Consider the following 8,930-nt stretch of genomic DNA (forward strand, 5'->3'; position numbering starts at 1 on the left):
TGTTTTTCTGTAAAAGAAATGATTTTCATTTTTTTAACCTATTCTTTTAATTTAGGTGTTTTTTTTTTTTTTTTTTTTTTTTTTTCTAGAGGCTAGTGGATATTCCTTCTCCTCACTTCCTTCCATGGGAAGGTGAATAGCTCCCTCAAGTGCACCACTGAGTTCTTCAGATGACAGAAGAGTACAGCTGCCAGCTCCCTCGGGAATCCCTCTGTCCGTTCTGCACTTCAGACTGATCCTTACGACCCAGCAGCTGAAATACGAATCAGCCACATCCCTTCCACTTTGGAGGCCAGGAGGGTATAACGGCATGGACACGGGCCACCCCATGGCAGTCAGCCTCTGAGCTGGAGAGAGGTTCCATGAGCAGTCATGGCACATACATGGGCACAAAAGTTTGGGTGTACTGTAAGGAACTTTTTCTGCAGAAAGCGTAGCTGTGTGATACTTTTTTTTTTGTTTTTATTTTCTCCCTCTGTTCAGGCACTGCAAATCAGGGGACAAGCTATGTCTCTGGTTGTTCAGCCACAGCCTGGAACCTGCATGAACCTGGAAAAGGACCAGAAGGTCAGTCTTAAATGCAGTCATTTCAGATATTTGAATAGGACAAAAACAAAAAAAATGCAAAGATGAAGGCAAGTGTCAAAACTTCACTGCCTCTGACCTTAATCAGTTTCAGTATCTCTATTTGCTAACAGATTAAAAAATCATCCAGGCAGGGCCTAGTTTTGAGTCACTCGGAGTCACCTCAGCACAGCTCTTGTCTTGGGGCCAGAGACTGTCCCATTGCAGCCCAGTTCATTCCTCTAGGATGAATTTCTAATTCCAGAAGGTCTCCCACAGTGCTGCTCGGGGCCTTACTCTGGCATGCAGGACATGTGGGACACTCAATGCAGGACCCATAGGACCCTGACGCACAGGATAGCCACCTTCCCAGCAGGCTGATGATGCAGATGTAGGACTGGGACTGACAAAACCCTTCTCTGCAGCCTGGTTTCCATCTGCCAAGTGCTTCATTAACTTCCCAGGCCGCATCCAGACAAGAAGACAGTTCTGCTTATTCCAAGGAACCATTGCCATGCACCAGCCGCTAGAAAGCTCCAGACTTGGCTGAGTCTCTGCCAATTAGCCACCAAGTCCTGCACTCCCTGATCCTCCTGAAAAGGGTAAAGTTCCTCAGAATGATCACATACAGACCCATGCAAATTAAAAGAGAACATGAAATGACAGCGAAGGAAAATGAGTACATGAATCAGCGAGACAGCAAATGGGGAATACAGGGCAACGCAATACAGACAGCATCACAGCTCCCCACAGTGAAGGGCAGAAGAGCAATGTGAAATCAGGACAGATTTCAGTAAAACATTCAGTGCAACCCAAGTAGGCTGTAACTAAACCAAAGGTTCATCCAGCTGCGGTTCCTCTCCAGCTTCAGTTCCAGCCTGCTCTCCTTCATAGTTTCTACATTATTTTCTTTGTCAAAATAGTTCTCTCTCCCTTTAAATCCTCTGTAAATAGGGAGCGCAGACGGCGTTTCTGAGAGCAGCAGTCTCAGGGAACTTGAAGGAATTTAATTTCTGCTGTCAAAGAGGGTGAGAATTTGTGGAGGCAGCGGGCTTTCCTGGCAGCGAGGAACAAGGAGGCATTTTCGAACAAGGAGGGATGTGCTTCAGGGGACAAGACCCAATGTACATCCACTCTGCTCAATAAAAGCAGACAGAGGACCCCTTGGTGATTACTTGTTAGATCACTGCCTTTCTGTGTTGTGGACTACTCCAGCTTTCTCCAAGACATGGGTGGCCCAAATGGGTGGCCCAAATGGGTGGCCAGGTGGCCCTGGAGGAAGGTGGCCCAAGGAAGGATCAACACAAACCTGTCACTGACCTTTAGTTACGAGCACAGACAGAAGTGTGGAGACCAAGCTCTCTCCGGTGATGCCAGTCATAGAAAACAAAACTAGTTCAGGATGCAACAAATGCAGTTTCACCCCAAGGCTTCTCAGGAGCGTCTCAGCCCCAGGAGCATGAAGACGCACCTTTGCTACAGGCTGCATCCGGAGGATGGGAACAAATCCACCCCACCAGCTAAGAACATTCCCGATAAAGAAGGGAGTTAAGGGATGGTAGGAGAAGAAAGCCAAGACCAAATAAATCCAATATTCCTCACTTTCAGAGATACTCCTCTGGGTCCTCAGGGGCCCTGAGCCTTCAGGTGAGAGAGCTTAGATCAGGTTCAGGTGTCAAGAGAGAGGCCAAGATTCCCTGGTAAGCCTGATGGGAAACCCGTCCCAACAGGGCATCAAAAGCTGCTGCAGCCAAATCTCCTGTTCGTAATAAACAAGGTGGCTCGCAGTGTCCCAACGGTGCTGCACAGAGGTGAAAGTCAGTCAGCCTAATGTAAATAAAAGCTGGTGAGAGTTATTAATAAAGGGAATTAATAGTTATGGGAACTCTTCCACTGCCTCACCACCAGATCCTCACTGCGGTCAATCACAGAAAAACAGAGCTGAAAGGAGTCTAGTGAGGTCCAAGCTCGCTCCCTTCCTGAGGCAGGTCAGCACTTCAGAACCAATGATCTATGATGGGTTTAGCTTTACCTTTAAGAAAGGACAAGGAAGAGGTTGATAAATAAATGGAGGGAGGCTAGGGGATGTTTGGGCTTGCAAGGATGAATGCTAAATATCAAATGAAAGTCATCTGCAATGGCAGGTGAAGAGAGCAGAAAAAGCTAAAAGAAAGGGACTAGGGAGAAGGTTTGCCAGCCTTGCTCCTACTGTTGTCCATGTCACATCATCCTTCATCACAGATAAAGGAAATTAATATGTGATAGCATATTAATTTCAAGCATATGGAAAAAGGAGAGAGAACGCGCACCAGTGACATTAAGCCATCTAGGTTTGCAAAATTCAGGCACACACAGAGATGGGCAGGTCATGCTCAAGAGTGGGGCAAATGCTACAAAAACAAGCAATTCAGATCTCAATGGGCCAAGTCTTAGGTCAGAGGAGTTTGGTGATCATTTGCCTTGAAACATTCAGCCTTTGACTTTGAGACAAATAGGCAGCACTTGGGTTTAGCAGCTGAGCCTTTTGAAGAGAAAAAAAAATAGTAGGAAACAGGCATCTTTCTGTTGAGCTCAGTATCGTGTCAGCACCCATTGCAATAGCCTAACACTTGTTTTTGTAATTGGGAACCCTTGCTATAAGGCATGGCCAGGCAGATGTAGATCTCATCTTTCAACTTAGAGTTAATTGGATCTTCAAAATATTTCAAAGTGATCTTTGAAAAAAACACTTTTTACTGTGGGTGGAGCAACGCACCAAGTAGGAGCTTACCACCACTGCAAGCACCCACACAGCCACTCGCCCTCTGTCCCCCTCTCTGGCAGGACAGTCACAATGATAAGTTCAGTACTTCCTAAAGAATTGTGGAAAGGGATTCTCTAAATATCAAATGTTGGTTAGAAAAGCAGGGTTATGGCATTACTCAAACTAAGCTCAGAGTATGAATGCAGTGCTTGGCAGACAGCTGTGAGGGAAAACAGTCAGCAGAGCTACGGAGTGGATACATCTCAGGCAAGCTCCAAAGAGGCAACAGAGGGGAATTCAAAGGAAAGGGGCAAGCAAAGGAAAATAGCTGGCTTTGAACCTACAGAGCATACCACTAAGCTGTTCTAGATGCAAGGAATGAACGCGAGAAAATAATAATACATGGCTAAAAAGTCAGGGGTATATTTTTCCAAGTGGGTAGGTGGAAATAGGGAGGCTTTTTCTTTTTTAAAGAATAGTAGCGTCAAGGTGTCAGGTAGGAAGTTGGACACAGTGCTGTGCTGCATTCGTTTCTTTCTGAGAGCACCAAGCACCTGAGCTGCTTTAAATCCATTTTCTCTGAAATGCGTTTGCTCCAAGTGACTTGGTGTTTTAAGGACCACGTCCCATGAAGAGGAAGGAAAGGAAACCACAAGCATCAAGAGGTGATGATGTCCCATCACTGCAGAAACTGGTCACGGGGCTACTCCAAGCTGTGGCAGGCCTGCGCTGGCAATAAAAGGTTGAGGACATGACAGAGAAACCAGCAGGGTGACGGGCACATTAGCCTTGTGACAGCAGTGAGGGCACCATACCACAGCTGCAAATTTCACCAGATTCAGCTTTTTTTTTTGGTTTTGTCCCTTCTAGCATGAGGACAACACTGCAAGCTGTTTAGGATCATCATAAACAGAAACACTGCAGTTCGCCTACCTTTGGTATGATGGTAAATGAAAGTTAATATAAGGAAAACATTAGGAGCGTACTTGCTATTCCCTTGACCCAGTTACACGATTAGTTCAGAGAAGAGGGGAAGGCAGCCAGCAGAGACTGGAAACTGCTCCTGAAGCTTTCCTGCGAGGAAGCAGCTCGGGGCCTTCCAGCACCCAGCTCTGAGGGGACCACGAACGCCGGTCACCTGCTGGGCTTCGGTGAGCAGACCTGGGCCTACCCTGAAAGGCTCCCGGTACACCTCAGAGCCACAAGGTCAGCTCACATCCAGTACCTGCTGCGGTTCTCTTTGGTGGAAAGATTTGACATTGAAAGATTTGGCATTGCTTCGTGCAAGAAAGGTCAGCTATTAGCAGAAACCAGCGATCATTGCGAGGGACAGAAGACAACAGACTGGTGATGATGTCAGGCAGCGGCAGAAGTTAGAAGACAAGCTGTAAGAAATGGGAGCACAGGTAAGGCCCTTCACAGCGTTTTTGAACTTTGGTGCAGCTGGAGAGCAAACAATAAAGATCATTTTAGTCTGGAGCAGTAGTTGATGCACTTTCAGAAGAGACAGAGAGGGAAATATAAATATATACACATATATTCCTGTATTTCCATTAAGGAAACTCGAATTACCAGGAACCACAGAGCTTAATACACAGCACCTGGGCTCTCTTATTGCTCTATGGACTTCGGCTGTCCTAGAGCCAAGGAGCTAATTGCTGCCTGTGAATAAAGAGGCAGCATTCCAGATATCTGCTCTGCCATCACAAGAGACCCCAGCTTCTTCTTAGGAATAAGCTATCCTAGCCACTGTGTACCTATTGTTCAGACAGAATTCCCTATTTCTGTAGAGTTTCTTCTATCTTTTGTGTCAAATTTGCAGTCAGGTGTTCCTTTTTTTTTTTTTGTCAAAATTCTACCAGGAAGCCTTGAGCCAGACCGAATATGTCACATAAGAAAACTATTTTTAATTAAAGTCTTATCAGAAAAGAGTCATGAGCATTACTGAGATATTGCAAAATTGCTCAAAGTCTTCTCTTAAATAAAAAATTACAAAGTAACTACCAAATGTGGAAGTATTTTATTCCACATGCATCCAGCTATCTGAAAGTGTACTTGAGCTCCAAGTACCAGACTTCCAGACTTCCCTGCGTTATTACAACCCCCACATACTCTACAGCTTCGGTCGTAAGCAGCCTGTGACCACCCTGCCTGCTGCAGAAGCTGTTTGATCAGAGAGATTTATGACTGAACTGAAATAAAACAGCTCCTGACATAGGAACAACCACGATCTGGGAATCTATCCTCAGCTCAATTAGACCTAGATTCAGAGGTTCGGGCCAAAAACGACAGAGCTCTTGCAAAGAAAAAACATACTTCATCAAGAAATCAATTCTCAGTAAGGTTTTTCTTCAAAGTTTTATTTTTTCAGCAAAAATGTTTACTGGCCTTATACCATCCAACACGCCTGAGTGACTTTAATCCTGTTCCTCATTCTCCATGGGAAAAACACTTCATTGCCTCATCATTCCCTGCTTATGGAAGCGGTTGTTGCCACTGGTTGTGAATGGAGAAGGGAAAAAACACAAACCAAGTGCATGGTGAACACCTGTGTGTATAGATCCTTCATTAGTTCTCTTGCACTTTAGCACATACTCGAAAAACTTCTGTTACAGTTCAAGGATTGCTTAATTAGGATCTTAAAATAATTATTTCAATTGACTGAAAAAATGGAGCTTAACTTGTAGGTTGTTTCAGCTATTCACCTCAAATCAAAAGAAATGCACCCGATCTGTTAAAGAACAGGGATTCAGGGCCCAGCCACTGCCAGTTTTGAAGATTTGCCTCAGCCATATTCACCTCCAACTCCCAAGACTCCAAGCCCCAAATCACCGGTGACTGGGAAAGTGTATTTGCAAGGCATCACTATTGCTTATCCAGATACAAGACCTTTCTTTCCCAGGCATCCCCTATTAAGCAAACATTTTACTTTTCCCATACAGCACCTGTTACGTAGAACAGCAGTAACTGAATTTCAGTGGTACTGAAATTCACACAAAAGTTCACCTGAAATAGTTTTGCACCAAATACACACCAACGAGGCTGATGATTTCCCAGACTGGCTGGAACAGCAAAGCTTCAAATTAAATCTAGCAACAGTAATAAGCACTCTTATCTTCCTTCCTCAGGTGCTTGATATTTCAAAAGGCTGCCAAGAGCTTGGGAAGAGTAGATAGCTGCTGTCTCCTCCTTTCCCTTGGCCCCAGTCTGCTCCCTGGGGAGGCTGAGCTGCACTTCTTCTCTCCCCTAACTTATTCCACAAGACTAAAACCTACCGACACGTCTTGCACTAAACTCTGGCCAGTGCAGTTTTCTCACACCCTGTAGCTTCCCAGGATCGGGTTATAGCAATGTTAAAGTTACGACCTGTGTTGATGGCCTTTGTCAGACAAGAGGTTCGTCAGGCAGCTGACACTATGTCTTTAGAAGCAAGCCTTGCTACACAGTCACAGCTTCCCTGCTCCCAAATAGCATAAAATCACTACCTTCTGCCTACAGCCCCTGCACCGCTCAAAGGTGCTTCATTCATTACCCTTTGTTTTTATATCAGTTTCAAGCTTGTAATTATATAATTGTTTTAAATTATTTTTTAGCTTGCTATTAAGCCTCCATTAAATCTAGGGCTATTCTTTTATCTGCACAAGTTTTATAGTCTCACCTTGATGATACAGGAGTTTTTCTCCTCGCTGCAAGGAGTTCCCCCAAGGGGATGCTAAGCTCGCCTTCCCCACACGATGTGCATCAGGCCTGTTAGCAATCTGAAATACGGCTTTATTTCCAGTTCCTTTGGTGCTTCCTTTTCTACTTTTCTTTCAAACTACTCAGCACTGGATCTCTAACAATTGTTTTAATCAAATCTGAGTATGTCCACCAGTAGTGTTAATGTAGGCACCACTTAGGACCCTACTGCCTGTTTTTCCATGAAAGTCAATTGTTTCACTGAACTATCAGAGCAGAAAGTGGCTTCATACATCAAATAGAAACCAGTTCAATATATTAACAAAAAACAACGTACAAGTCCCAATCTTTTTGAATACTTACAGAATCAGATTTAATTTCCACCACAGCTGTCTTCAGGCACATTGCCCACATGAAGCTATTACGGATTCCTAAGGCTGATACTGAGGTAGTTGTGGAACAGAAGAACATTTCTGAATCCCAAGGTTGGCAGTGGTTACACTTTGGTTTTTTTTAAAACAAAAAACAGCATTAAAACTTCTGGTCCTTTGAACCTCTTAACTGTAAGGAGTTATTTACACGTTTTTCACGTTTTGTTTGCTTTGTTATAAACTTTGCTTCTGGCTGCATAATTTTAGTGAGCATCCATTCTTACATCTCTAATTCTTAATATTGCAATAAATTAAGGGAAAGAGGTTGTTTATAAGGCTTTAACTTGATTCAGGTAGTTCTTGAGGCCTTAAATTATCAGCTACCTGCCAAACATATTAACAGGTCTTGGTTGCAACATACTTTGATTTGGGTGAGCCAGCCTGAAGAACAATAGATATATACCAATAATCAAAAGATCCTATAGCACCTTGTTAATTAAACTAATCTCCATGTGACTATTCAGCCTCAAGATACTTCACACAGATCAATCACGAATTCTGTTTCATCACCAAGTGAACTAATAGATGTTTCCAGACCCCTATCTTTAGAAAGAGGCACATCTGCCATCTCTGTGCACCAAGCTGCTCACAGCCCTTCACATTCAAGCTCCTTCCTCACCTCCCACCCCATCTCTGGCACCATATTCAACATTGTTGTTTTTGAAAGGAAATTCTACTCTTTCCAATTTGGAAGTATTTGGATTATGAAAGTTATAAATACTGCTGAACTGCCTAAAAGCAACTATCTTCCACTGTAAACTTTGCTCTTTTAGTGTTGAGTGATTCGGTACATTCTGAATGCTCCAGTCAGCAACCTGCATGCTGCCACCCAGTGTCCTGCACCTACTCATCCTTTTTTAAAGGATAATTAAAAAAAAATTAACCTCCAGTGGCAAAACAATGCCTTCTGACAAGTTCATTACTTGTGAATACATTATCGAGCATTTCTGTGTTTTACATCTCTCTCAAAGACAGAATTGATTTTTCCTTGGCTTCTTCTTCCCTGTTCAGCTACATTTAACAGTTTAAACAGTGCAAAAGGGGAATTTGGACTAAAAACAAGATATAGTTTTGTCTCCATTCTAGTCCAGTATTTGTACTAAAAGACCACTTCCATTTCTCATTTTTGGCAACATCAAGTCACTTGTGTTCTACTGTTCCTCCCTCTAATTTACAGAAAAATGTAGGCTAGAAGTACGTTTTTTAAAAAGCCCATCTCCTTACAAAGCTAAAATGTTATCATTCCACGTGCATTTTAAAAGTATAAGGCTAGAAGCAAACCTACACACTAGAAATGAATTGCAGTCTCTAAATTATTCAGTGATTAACAAGTCTACTCAAACTAGTTCTCTACAAATCCATTCAAGGCCATTGAATAAAAGCAACTCCATGCATACCTACAAGGCCAGTTTAGCATGCCAGATTGAGAGCACACAGTATCTGTTGTGAATGACCAACTAGGATCAAAAATAATCCAGTTTAAATTCAGAATGAACTTAACTTCTGCTAATTTT

The sequence above is a fragment of the Anser anser genome, assembly GCF_964211835.1.
Source record: "Anser anser genome assembly, chromosome: 1".
Taxonomy (NCBI): Eukaryota; Metazoa; Chordata; class Aves; order Anseriformes; family Anatidae; genus Anser; species Anser anser.